Below are 12,752 nucleotides of genomic sequence, written 5' to 3' on the forward strand. Positions count from 1 at the left end.
GTAAAATTAAATAAATAAGCTTTTTAGTTTACTGCGAATATTACTTTTTGAGGCTCTGTAAACATTTCCTTTGTTTAATTACAAAGAGTGGGGATAATATAGAAAATGTTCTCAAACATAATTTTGAACGTCGAATGTGGAGTATATATACGAGATTCCTAATACCAAATGCTGATTGGAAGTATCTTGCATGTAGTGTGCAGGTTGACAGAAACTGTTACGTCTATTTGGTAAAACATCCACACCACATCTCCGTACGACATATCGCCAGCCACGGGTGGGTCCTGAACCGGTCCTGGACAGTGGAGGCAGGTTTCAGCCCGAATTAATGGAGCGCTCTGTTAGTTCAGAGACAGGTCTCCGTGCCGGCGCTGACGTACGGCGTGGTAGGAGGTCCACAAAACCTCAGGCGTGGTGGGGATGTTTTGGACTTTGCGACGGCAATAAGGAATCAACTTTTACACTAGTATGGCCAGTGTGGTGAGCTGTATGCAGCTTTCTTATCATGAGAAACTGCAACTCTATTGGAATTTTCGGAAGAATCCTTAGATAATTCTGCAGAACTGATATTTTCATGTTCATTAGTGAAGGACTGCACTTCTGTTATTACGCAGTTTAATCTTTGCTTCATCAAACAACAAAAAATAAACCCACATTATATGAGCTAAATCACTGTTTAATTAAACAGTAATAAAGTACCCAGTATCATTCTGGCAACATCCCCCAGGCTGTGGCTAAGCCATGTCTCCACAATATCCTTTCTTCCAGAAGTTCCACTTCTGCAAGGGTCGCAGAAAAGCTTCGGTGAAGTTTGGAAGGTAGGAGACGAGGTACTGGCACAATTGAAGCCGCGAGGACGGGTCGTGAGTCGTGCTTGGGTATCTCAGACGGTAGAGCACGCCGTGAGGCAAATATCCCGAGTTCGAGTCTCGGTCCGGCACACAGTGTTAATCTGCCAAGAAGCGCCAGTAATAAAGTAAACTTTCATTAGATCAGACTGTTGCTGCGTACAAGTGTTACTCCTTGGTAATGGCCCATACGAAGGAATAAACACCGCAGCTGCAACAAATCCCAGCCACCAGCTTATTCGATGAAAGCTGCCTCGTTGTGGGATTGTGCTTCTGGCTCGAAACCTGGGTCATTTTCTTGCAGGTATCGCCAGTTTTTCTTATCCAGTTCGTTGCCCGGGTCAGAATGTATGGCATGGGACCAGCCATGAGTAGCGTTCTAGATATGAGATTCACACAGACGTATATCTCATTAAATAAGTTATGAGTGCAGTTATCCTGTTAGTTTGGTCGCGGTACGTGGTAGTGGCTGAGTGAAGTAGGCAAAATCCGCGAAATATGGAGCAATAAATACTCATAGGTAATACTAAATAATATGCACCGAAGCGCCAACGAGACTGCTATGGGCATGCGTATTCAAATACAGGCTGAATACGGCGCTGCGGTCGGCAACGCCTGTATAAGGGAACAGGTGTCACGCTCTGTTGTTAGATCGGTTACTGCTGCTACAAGGACAGGTTATCAAAATTTAACTGAGTTTGAACGTGGTGTTACAGTAGGCGCACGAGCTATGGGACACAGCATCTCCGAAGTAGCGACGAAGTGAAGATGTTCCTGTATGATCATTTCACGGGTGTACCGTGAATATCAGGAATCCGGTAAAATATCAAGTCTCCGACATCGCTGCGTCCGAACCATTTAACGAAACATCATCGATATGGGCTTTCGGAGCTGAAAGCCCACTCGTGTATCCTTGATGACTGCACGACACAAAGCTTTACGCCTCGCCTGGGCCCTTCAACACCGACATTGGACTATTGGTGACTGGGAACATGTTGCCTGGTCGGACGAGTCTCGTCCGACAGAACAGACACCATTGGTGACCTCATGCCGTCTAGAGCGAAATGAGAATGATATTTATACCTTCAGATGCTGACGAGCGACAGGTGAAACATGTGTGCCCCGGCCGGTACTCGAACCCGGGATCTCCTGCGTAAATGGCAGACGCTCTGTCCATCTGAGCCACCGAGGGCACAGAGGATAGTGCGACTGCAGGGACTATCTCGCGGATGCCTCCCGCGAGACCTACATTCTCACCTTGTATGTCCACACACTACATTCGTAGTGTCCCACCTCAACACACTCATTACTCGTGGAAGACATTCTTACCAAGCCCCATAAGAAATCGGGGAATATGTGTGCATTCCCTATAGAAGAAGAAGGTCATGACCAGGATTTCCAAAACTATATACGTATGTGGATATGGTGTCTGTTCTTTCGGACATGCCCGAAAGAGCAGACACCATTGATGACCTGCAGACGTCTAGAACTAAATTAGGATTGTATTAATACCTTGAGCTGCTGACGGGCATTGATATATAGCAACGGGGACTGGTGAAAATGTGTGCCCTGACAGGGATAGAGCGTCCTTCATGTAAGCAGGAGATCCTGTTGTTCGAGTCTCGGTCGGGGCCCACATTTTCAGAAGGGGCCGTTGATATATATTGATATATATCAACGCCCGTCAGCAGCTGAAGGTATTAATATAACTTCAGACACTAGCCGAGCCATGCCACGTCGAGTTGCGGTACTTCCGCGTACTCATGGGGGCTTTACACGATGTTAGGGTGGAGTGCCAGTTTCTTCGGCTCTTGAGTGTATATGACTTACAACCAAAACATTTTTACATATATGGTAATGTTCGTATCACTTATGGTGCAATTTAATGGTGATAGAGTCTTCAACGTGTTTCATCAGTACTGTGGTGTATCGAGGTGAGTGAATGTGGTTGGCAGATACCTCAGTGTACTGCGGGTTGTAGAACACTTAGTTCTCTTAGAAAAGGCTGTATTCTCTATGACCTTTGTATAAGCGAGTATATTAAGTAATACGGTAAAGTTCAATCCTCTCCCTGTTCCATCCATACTGGCATTAACGTGGCGTTTCGCGACATATTTAACCGCAGTAATACTCTCTTAACATAATGCTATTTAAATTAAGCTCGAAATGCGCGGAAGTTGCTTTATTTCATTAGGCATGTACTTTTCATTGCATATATGTAATATATAGTTTTCACAATACTTGCTTACAGACTATATTTGCAGTTACTGACGAAAACGCACTAAATCGTGGAAAGGATTATACATACGAAGAATAAGCGAAATTCTTATGCGAAATCACTGTAGAGAAACGTTCGGTTACCCATTTGTTACTTACCAGTGGTTGTACCTTGTAGTCTATCTGGATTTTTTTTCTTTGTGACTGTTGATTGTCGGCAAAGTGCAGTTAACGAAAACGCACTGGGACATTACAAACTGATATATTTATTAAAGTTTGAATGACGAAACTGCGCAAGCATCATATGTCCGACGAATGAAACAATAAACGCATTTTCACAGAGTATGTAGCTTTTCCTAAGGGTATTTGTTGCTCAGTATTTCGCAAATTTCTGTTCGCCACACTTATCCACTATCACGCACCAAGAGAAAAGTCGCTTACCGACAGCGTGAGACCAAGCGGTAGCTACGAACATATCAACGAGTCGGTGGCAGTCGGTCATGCCGGAAAGTCTGTCAGTAAAAAAAAAGAACAGCCCTACGGCCTACCCAAACCATTGTTTCCCATTCCGGGTAGATGGCGCTGTAATCGACAAATATCAGCTGTGCCTGTTTTTGCATTTAAGACACAAAGCATTTTATTCTACGTTTCATTTACAAAGTAAATGTAAACCTTTCTATTCAAAAGGTACATACTGATCTTCAGACGTTGCTTGAGTGTGTTGTAAATGTGTACGGTGCAAATAAAAGAGATTTCTAGCAAATAAGCTACCTGTATGGTAACGTAGTTATCCGTTTACTACGGGGTTGGCTGTGATAAGTGCCCAAACCACGTGAATGCTTCGCCATGCGTTGTGGCCGAGCGTTTCTAGTTGCGTCATTCTGGAACCGCGCGATCGCTACGGTCGCAGGTTCGAATCCTGTCTCTGGGATAGATGTGTGTGATGTCCTTAGGTTAGGTAGGTTTAAGTAGTGCTGAGTTCTAGGGGACTGATGACCTCAGATGTTAAGTCCCATAGTGCTCAGAGCCATTTGAACCATTTGAAGCTGAATGCTTCACTTCGGTCGCCTCCCTCGAACGCCGCCAACAGGGTGACCGATTTAGATGTGCGTTTCCGCCCAACCGTTGTAAATCTCACGCTGGCCGCTACGCGGAATACAAACCACAACTACTGTAATAAGCCAAAATGCCCATGAGGTGATAATGATTGGCTCACCTGCCACGGATACTCAACGAAATCAAGCATTCCAATGATGAGTGGCATGGGTGCTCAGCGATAGTAAGCATCCCGATGCGAACAAAATACTATTACATCAAAACCTTGTTCCTGGATCACGTTAAACGTCGATTCTAACCAGACACTGAAACCGCTAACCATTTTACACTCTACAATCCAATTTGGAACAGTCAAGTTGGTATCCCACTGCTATCCAGGGCGTCTCCAGACTCACCTTCGCTAAGCATCAGCGCTCAGTTCGAAGAGGGACTCAAGACTGAAGACAGCTATACCCCAGCCAAAGAGATTCCAGGCCGAAGGCGTCTGTGGAGACGTCATGGACCGTGGTGGTATACCGAGCTGTATGTCGCCCACCGTATGACCCGACAACCAGGAGTCATGCTCTGGGGTGCCATTACTTTTCACAGTAAGGCCCCTTTGGTTGTCAGCCGCGATATCCTTACAGCACAGTGGTACGTGTAAGACACTGCACGTGCTGTTTTTTTTTTTTTTTTTTTTTTTTTTTTTTTTTTTTTTTTTTGTGAGAAGCCATTCCGGTCTGACATTTCAACAAGACAACGCCTTCCAGCATACGGCGACAGTTTCTACTGCTTGTCTTCGTCCTGGCCAAACCTTACTTTGGCCAGCAAGGTCTCCTGGTCTCTCCCCAACTGAGAACGTTCGGAGCATTATGGGCAGCACCTCATCTACATGGATACTCTGCAAATTGCATTTGAGTGCCTGGCAGAGGGATCATTGAACCACCTTCACAATCCTGTATTATTCCAATCTCGTGTAGCGCGTGGAAAGACCAAACACCTATATCTTTCTGTACGATCTCTGATGTCCCTTATTTTATCGTGGTGGTCGTTTCTCCCTATGTAGGTCGGTGTCAAAAAAATATTTTCGCATTCGGAGGAGAAAGTTGGTGATTGGAATTTTGTGAGAAGATTCCGTCGCAACGAAAAACACCTTTCTTTTAATGATGCCCAACCCAAATCCTGTATCATTTCAGTGACACTCTCTCCCATATTTAGCGATAATACAATACGTGCTGCCTTTCTTTGAACTTTTTCCTTGTACTCAGTCAGTCCTATCTGGTAAGGATCCCATACCACGCAGCAGCATTCTAAAAGAGGACGGACAAACGTAGTGTAGGCAGTCCCCTTAGTAGACCTGTTACATTTTCTAAGTGTCCTGCCAATAAAACGCAGTTTTTGTTTAGCCTTCCCCACAATATTTTCTTTGTGTTCCTTCCAATTTTGGTTGTTCGTAATTGTGATTATTAGGTATTTAGTTGAATTTACGGCCTCCATATTTGACTGATTCATCGTGTAACCGAAGTTTAACGGATTCCTTTTATCACTCGTGTGGATGACCTCACGCTTTTCGTTATTTAGGCTCAATTGCCCATTTTCGTACCATACAGATATATTTTCTATATCATTTTGCAATTTGTTTTGCTCTTCTGACGACTTTGCTAGTCGATAAACGACAACTTCATCTGCATACAATCTAAGACGGCTACTCAGATTGTCTTCCAAATCGTTTACAAATATAAGGAACAGAAAAGGGCCTGTAGCACTACCTTGGGAACACCAGAAGTCACTTCTGTCTTACTCGATGGCTTCCCGTCGATAGCTACGAACTGTGACCGCTCTGACAGGAAATCACAAATCCAGTCAGCTGAGACGATATTCCAAAGCACGCAATTTCACTAAAAGTCGCTCATGTGGTACAGCGTCAAAAGCCTTCTGGATATCCAGAAATACTGAATCGATCTGAAATCCCTTGTCAATAGCAGTCAACACTTCATGAGAATAAAGAACTAGTTGTGTTTCATAAGAATGATGTTTTCTAAACCCATGTTGATCGTGTGTCAATAGATCGTTTTCTTCGAGGTAATTCATAAAGTTTGAACACAATAGACGTTCCAAAAACCAGCTGCATATCGACGATAACGATATTGGCCTGTAATTTAGTGGATTACTCCTACTACCTTTCTTGAATATTGATGTGACCTGTGCAACTGTCCAGTCTTTGGGTACGGATCTTTCGTCGGGAATTCGACGATGTAACGCCCCGGTTGGACAGAATTTTGGCACGATATCCCTCAGGTGAACATCCAACAACTGTATTTGTCAATGCCGAACCGAATAAATGCCTGAATAAGCACCAGAGGTGGACCAAAGTGTTACTTATTTGTTCGGTTTCTGAAGCTCTTTCTGTTGGATAAATCATCCAGATTGTTCTGTACATGTACTACACATCGACCGATTTTCGTCTCATTCGCAATATTCCTTCATGGCGTATAGTTTTGTGTCTTAGAATGTATATCCATATTTCCAGAATGACTACGGAAGATGCTTTATAAATAAAAGCGAAGCGCTTCTGGTGAAAGTACTCTTTAATTATTTGCAGTACCCTTAATATGGGAAAACCATACATAATTATTCTACAACTGATTGCAAAAAGTTATGACAGTCCTTTTTTAACAGCAAAGCCTTTTCAGAAGAGAACGCTTCTGCTCAGATAATGCGTTTACCTTTAATCAGTTTCAGTAGATGGTTCAAATTGCTCTAAGCCCTATTCGACTTGACATTTGAGGTCATCAGTCCCCTAGACCTGGAACTACTTAAACCTAACTAACCTAAGGAAACCACACACATCCATACCCGAGGCAGGATTCGAACCTACGACCGTAGTAGCAAAGCAGTTCCGTAAGGAAGCTCCTAGAAACTCTCGGCCACAGCGTCTGGCCAATTTCAATAGATAATCGAACATTGAGGACAGCTGAAATCTCTCAAATTGAATGAAGCTCCATGGCTCTACCGAATCCCTTAATACGCTGCATGGTATGTGCGGCTGTGTTAGCACTTCTGTTAACTATAATCCATCGTACATCGCACGAACAAAAAGCCCTGCCCAGTAGTTGGAAGAAATCACAGGTCGCACCCACCTACGAGAAGGGCAGTACAAGTGATCCTCAAAACTACCGTCCGGTATCCTTGATATCGATTTGTTACAGATCTTCTAATATATTCTAAATTAAAAAATAACGCGGTATCTCTAACGGAACGACCTCCTCGGCAACCAGTATGGATTCCGAAAAACATTGATCATGTGAAACCCAACTCGCAATTTTCTCAGATGACTGCTAAAAGTAATGAATGAAGGCAGATAGTTGCAGTATTTTTCGATTTTCGAGAAGTATTTGACTCAGTACCACGGCTATACTATCATCAAAACTAAGACAGTATCGGCTATCAATGGAAATTTGTGACAGTTGAGGACATTTGATAAGGAGAATGTAGCTTGTAATCTTGGATGGAGAGCCATCATTAGGTATCAAAGTAACTTAGAGTGTGCCCCAGGGAAGTGTCTTGGGGGGCCTTGCTCTTCATATTGTGCAAGGTGATGCAAAAGTCCATATTATTTCAAAAGTCAATACTTCACGGAATAATGCAGGTAGAGAGAGCCGCACGGGGTAGCCGCATTGTCTTAGGCGCCTTGCCACTGTTCGCGCGGCTCCCCCCCGTTGGAGGTTCGAGTCCTCCCTCGGGCACGGGTGTATGTGTTGTCCTTAGTGTAAGTTAGGGAGCGATGATCTCACCAGTTTGGTCCCATAGGTACTTACCACAAATTTCACCAATTCAGGTTTTTACTGAAACTAAACAAAGTGCAAATGACAAATAATCCTGAGATAGTAACGAGCATCAAAACCGATATAGGGATTAGTGAACACAGGGTTGTCGTAGCGAGACTGTATATTCTGATCCCCAAATCCTGGAAAAATAAGCGAGAAATATACTTGTTCAAAAAAGCACATAAAACTTCACTTGACGCCTTCCTGAGAGACAGTCAACACCCATTCCAAATTAATAATATAAGTGTAGACCAGAACTGGCTTGCATTCAAAGAAATAGTATCGGCAGCAATTGAGAGATTTATACTAAATAAACTAACAATGGAGCTGATTCTCCTTGCTACACAAAACGGGTTAAAACACTGTTGCAGAATCAACGAAACAAACATGCCAAATTTAAACAGACGCAAAATCCCCAAGATTGGCGATCCTTTACAGAAGCTCGAAATTTAGCGCGGAGTTCAATGCGAGATGCCTATAACAGTTTCCACAACCAAACTTTGTCTCGAAACCTGTCAGACAAACCCAAGAGATTCTGGTCGTATATGAAGTATGTTAGCGGCAATTTACAATCAATGCCTCCTCTGCGAGATAACAATGGAGATACTATCGAAGACAGTGCCACCAAAGTAGAGTTTCTAAACACAGCCTTCCGAAATGCCTTCACAAAAGAAGACGAAGTAAATATTCCAGAATTCAATTCGAGAACAGTTGCCAACGAGAGTAACGCAGAAGTAAATATCCTTGGAGTAGTGAAACAACTCAAATCACTTAATAAAAGCAAGTCTTCTGGTCCAGACTGTATAAAAATTAGGTTCCTTTCCGAGTATGCTGAAGCATTAGCTGCATACTTAACTATCATATACAACCGTTCGCTCGACGAAAGATCCGTACCCTTAGACTGGAAAGTTGCACAGGTCACACCAATATTCAAGAAAGGTAGTAGAAGCAATCCACTAAATTACGGGCCCATATCGTTAACGTCGATATCCAGCAGGATTTTAGAACATATATTGTGTTCGAACATTATGAATTACCTCGAAGGAAAAGGTCTATTGACACACAGTCAACATGTGTTTCACAGGAACGATCTTTCCTAAACCCAACTAGCTCTTTATTCACATGAAGTGCTGAGTGTTATTGACAAGGGATTTCAGATCGATTCCGTATTCCTGGATTTCCGGAAGGCTTTTGACACTGTACCGCACAAGCGGCTCGTAGTGAAATTGCGTGCTTATGGAATATCGTCTCAGTTATGTGACTGGATTTGCGATTTCCTGTCACGGAGGTCACAGTTCTTAGCAATTCATGGAACGTCATCGAGTAAAATAGAAGTGATTTCAGGCGTTCCCCAAGGTAGTGTTGTAGGCCCTTTTCTGTTCCTTATCTATATAAACGATTTGGGAGACAATCTGAGCAGCCGTCTTCGGTTGATTGCAGATGACGCTGTCGTTTATCGACTAATAAAGTCATCAGAAGATCAAAACAAACTGCAAAACGATTTATCTTAATGGTGCGAAAAGTGGTAGTTGACCCTAAATAACGAAAAGTGTGAGCTCATCCACATGAGTACAAAAAGGAACTCTTTAAACTGCGGTTACACGATAAATTGGTCTAATCGAAAAGCCGTAAATTCAACTAAATACCTAGGTATTACTATTACGAACAAGTTAAATTGGAAAGAACACATAGAAAAAGTTGTGGGAAAGGCTCACCAAAGGCTGCGTATTATTTTCAGGACGCTTGGAAAATGTAACCGACCTACTAAGGAGACTGCCTACACTAAACTTGTCCGTTCTCTTTCAGAATACTGCTGCGCGGTATGGGATCCTTACCAGATAGGACTGACGGAGTACATCGGAAAAGTTCAAAGTAAGGCAGCACATTTTGTATTATCGTGAAACATGTGAGAGAGTCTCACAGAAATGATACAAGATTTGGGTTAGACTTCATTAAAAGAAAGGCATTTCTCGTTGCGTCAGAATTTTCTCACGAAATTCCAATCACCAACTTTCTCCTCCGGATGCGAGAATATTTTGTTGCCACAGACCTACATAGGGAGAAAATATCACGGAGATAAAATAAAGGAAATCAGAGCTCGTACGGAAAGATGTAGGTGTTCATTCTTTCTGCACGCTATAGGAGAGTGGAATAATAGAGAATTGTTAAGGTGTTTCGATGAACCCTCTGCCAGGCACTTAAATGTAATTTGCAGGGTATCCACGTAGATGTAGACCAACAGATGGCTCTTTATATGATACAGAAGCAATATTTAGCATAGCAATTGAATTTTGACGATGTTCCTTATAACAAATTCTCAGTATGTCGGCCGTCATTCATCAACAGCGCTTGTAGTCAGACGACAAAGTTGTGAAAAGCTCTGTACAACTTCCCAGTAGGCATGGTGAGAAACTGCCGTCGAGTGTTGTCTTTTAGGATCGCTAATGTTGTCTGACGATCGTGGGTGACTTGAGACTTCAGGTAAGCCCACAACCAATAATCACACGTACTGAGGTCTGGGGACCCGGGAGTGGATGCTCAGCACGCGATCCTCACTAAATAATGTGCGCGAGACATCTTTCACACGTGTATCAATGTGGGGTGGAGCGCCATCCTGGATAAAAGTCGCACCTTCCGGCGAGTGTTTATTAGCCAGACATGGGACGATGACATTTTGAAACTTCGGCTTACCTCGCACCCGTCACGCTGACAGTTTGAAAAGTTGCCCGTCTGTTGCCCAGTTTTACTGTCGTTTTCCGTTTCAATAAAAGCCGATGTCATTTCAGGCATTTGTTTCACTTTTTACCACTCGACCTAAGTTGTTCCGTGAATTAGGCTACAGGAAAATTAAAGAGGTCTTCGGGGAAAAAGAGAAGCAGCTGTACGAATATAAGGAGCTCACATGGAGAACCAGTCTTCAGCAAAGAAGGGAAAGGTGGGAGGTCGAAGGAGTAAGTAGAGGGTCTATACAAGGTGCGGGATGGCGGGTTAATAGTAATAATTGTAATCAGTCATGTTGTTGTTGATGTTTTGGTCTTCAGTCCTGAGACTGGTTTGACGCAGCTCTGCCATGCTACTCTATCCTGTGCAAGCTTCTTCATCTCCCAGTACTTACTGAAACCTACATCCTTCTGAATCTGCTTAGTGTATTCATCTCTTGGTCTGCTTCTACGATTTTTACCCTCCACGCTGCCCTCCAATACTAAATTGGTGATCCCTTGATGCCTCAGAACATGCCCTACAAACCGGTCCCTTCTTCTGGTCAAGTTGTGCCACAAACTCCTCTTCTCCCCAATTCTGTTCAATACCTCCTCATTAGTTGTGTGATCTACCCATCTAATCTTCAGCATTCTTCTGTAGCACCACATTTCGAAAGCTTCCATTCTGTTCTTGTCCAAACTATTTATCGTCCACGTTTCACTTCCGTACATGGGTGCACTCCACACAAATACTTTTAAATCTACACTCGATGTTAACAAATTTCTCTTCTTCAGAAACGTTTTCCTTGCCATTGCCAGTCTAAATTTTATATCCTCTCTACTTCGATCATCATCGGTTATTTTGCTCCACAAATAGCCAAACTCCTTTACTACATTAAGCGTCCCATTTCCTAATCTAATTCCCTCAGCATCACACAACTTAATTCGACTACATTCCATTACCCTCGTTTTGCTTTTGTTGATGTTCATCTTATATCCTCCTTTCGAGACACTATCCATTCGTTCAACTGCTCTTCCAAGTCGTTTGACGTTCGCCGATGACATTGTAATTCTCTCAGAGACAGCAAAAATTTTTATTTCTTCTCCATGGATTTTAATACCTACTCCGAATTTTTCTTTTGTTTCCTCCACTGCTTGCTCAATATACAGATTGAATAACATCGGGGAGAGGCTGCAAACCTGCCTCACTCCCTTCCCAACCACTGCTTCCCTTTCATGTCCCTCGACTATTATAACCACCATTTGGTTTCTGTACAAATTGTAAACAGCCTTTCTCTCCCTGTATTTTCCCCCTGCCATCCAAGCCCTCTATATGCTCCTTCCACCTTTCTGTTTTCCCTTCTTTGCTTGGAACTGGGTTTCCATCTTGATATTCATACAAGTGGTTCACTTTTCTCCAAAGGTCTCTTTAATTTTCCTGTAGGCAGCATCTATCTTACCCCTAGTGAAAAAAGCCTGTACATCCTTACATTTGTCCTATAGCCATCCCTGCTTAGCCATTTTGCACTTCCTGTCGATCTCATTTTTGAGACGTTTGTATTCCTTTTTCCCGCTTCATTTACTGCATTTTTATATTTTCTCCTTTCTTCAGTTAAATTCAATATCTCTTCTGTTACCCAAGGATTTCTATTATCCCTCGTCTTCTTACCTACTTGATCCTCTGCTACCTTCATTATTTCATCTCTCTAAGCTACCCATTCTTCTTCTACTGTAATTCTTTCCCCCATTCCTGTCAATTGTTCCCTTATGCTCTCCCTGAAACTCTGTACAACCCCTGGTTTAGTCAGTTTATCCAGGTCCCATCTTCTTAAATTCCCAGCTTTTTACAGTTTCACAGTTTTAATCTACAGTTCATAACCAATAGATTGTGGTCAGAGTCCACATCTGCCCCTGAAAAGTCTTACAATTTGCCGGTTAGAGTGCCGAGCGGTTCTAGGCGCTACAGTCTGGAAACGCGCGACCGCTACGGCCGCAGGTTCGAATCCTGGCTCGGCCATGGATGTGTGTGATGTCCTTAGGTTGTTAGGTTTAATTAGTTCTCAGTTTTAGGGGACTGATGACCTCAGATGTTAAGTCTTATAGTGCTCAGAGTCATTTGAACCATT

At 43.0% G+C, this 12,752-nt stretch overlaps 1 non-coding gene across 1 annotated transcript; it reads right to left on the reverse strand.

Annotated features, from left to right (window-relative positions):
* Positions 1–1,966: 1,966 nt before the first annotated feature.
* On the reverse strand, positions 1,967–2,041 carry Trnak-uuu. The gene has a single exon. It is a non-coding gene; the product is annotated as a tRNA-Lys (tRNA).
* Between the last annotated feature and the right edge of the window lie 10,711 nt (positions 2,042–12,752).

This window comes from Schistocerca americana, chromosome 3, assembly GCF_021461395.2.
Source record: "Schistocerca americana isolate TAMUIC-IGC-003095 chromosome 3, iqSchAmer2.1, whole genome shotgun sequence".
Taxonomy (NCBI): domain Eukaryota; kingdom Metazoa; phylum Arthropoda; class Insecta; order Orthoptera; family Acrididae; genus Schistocerca; species Schistocerca americana.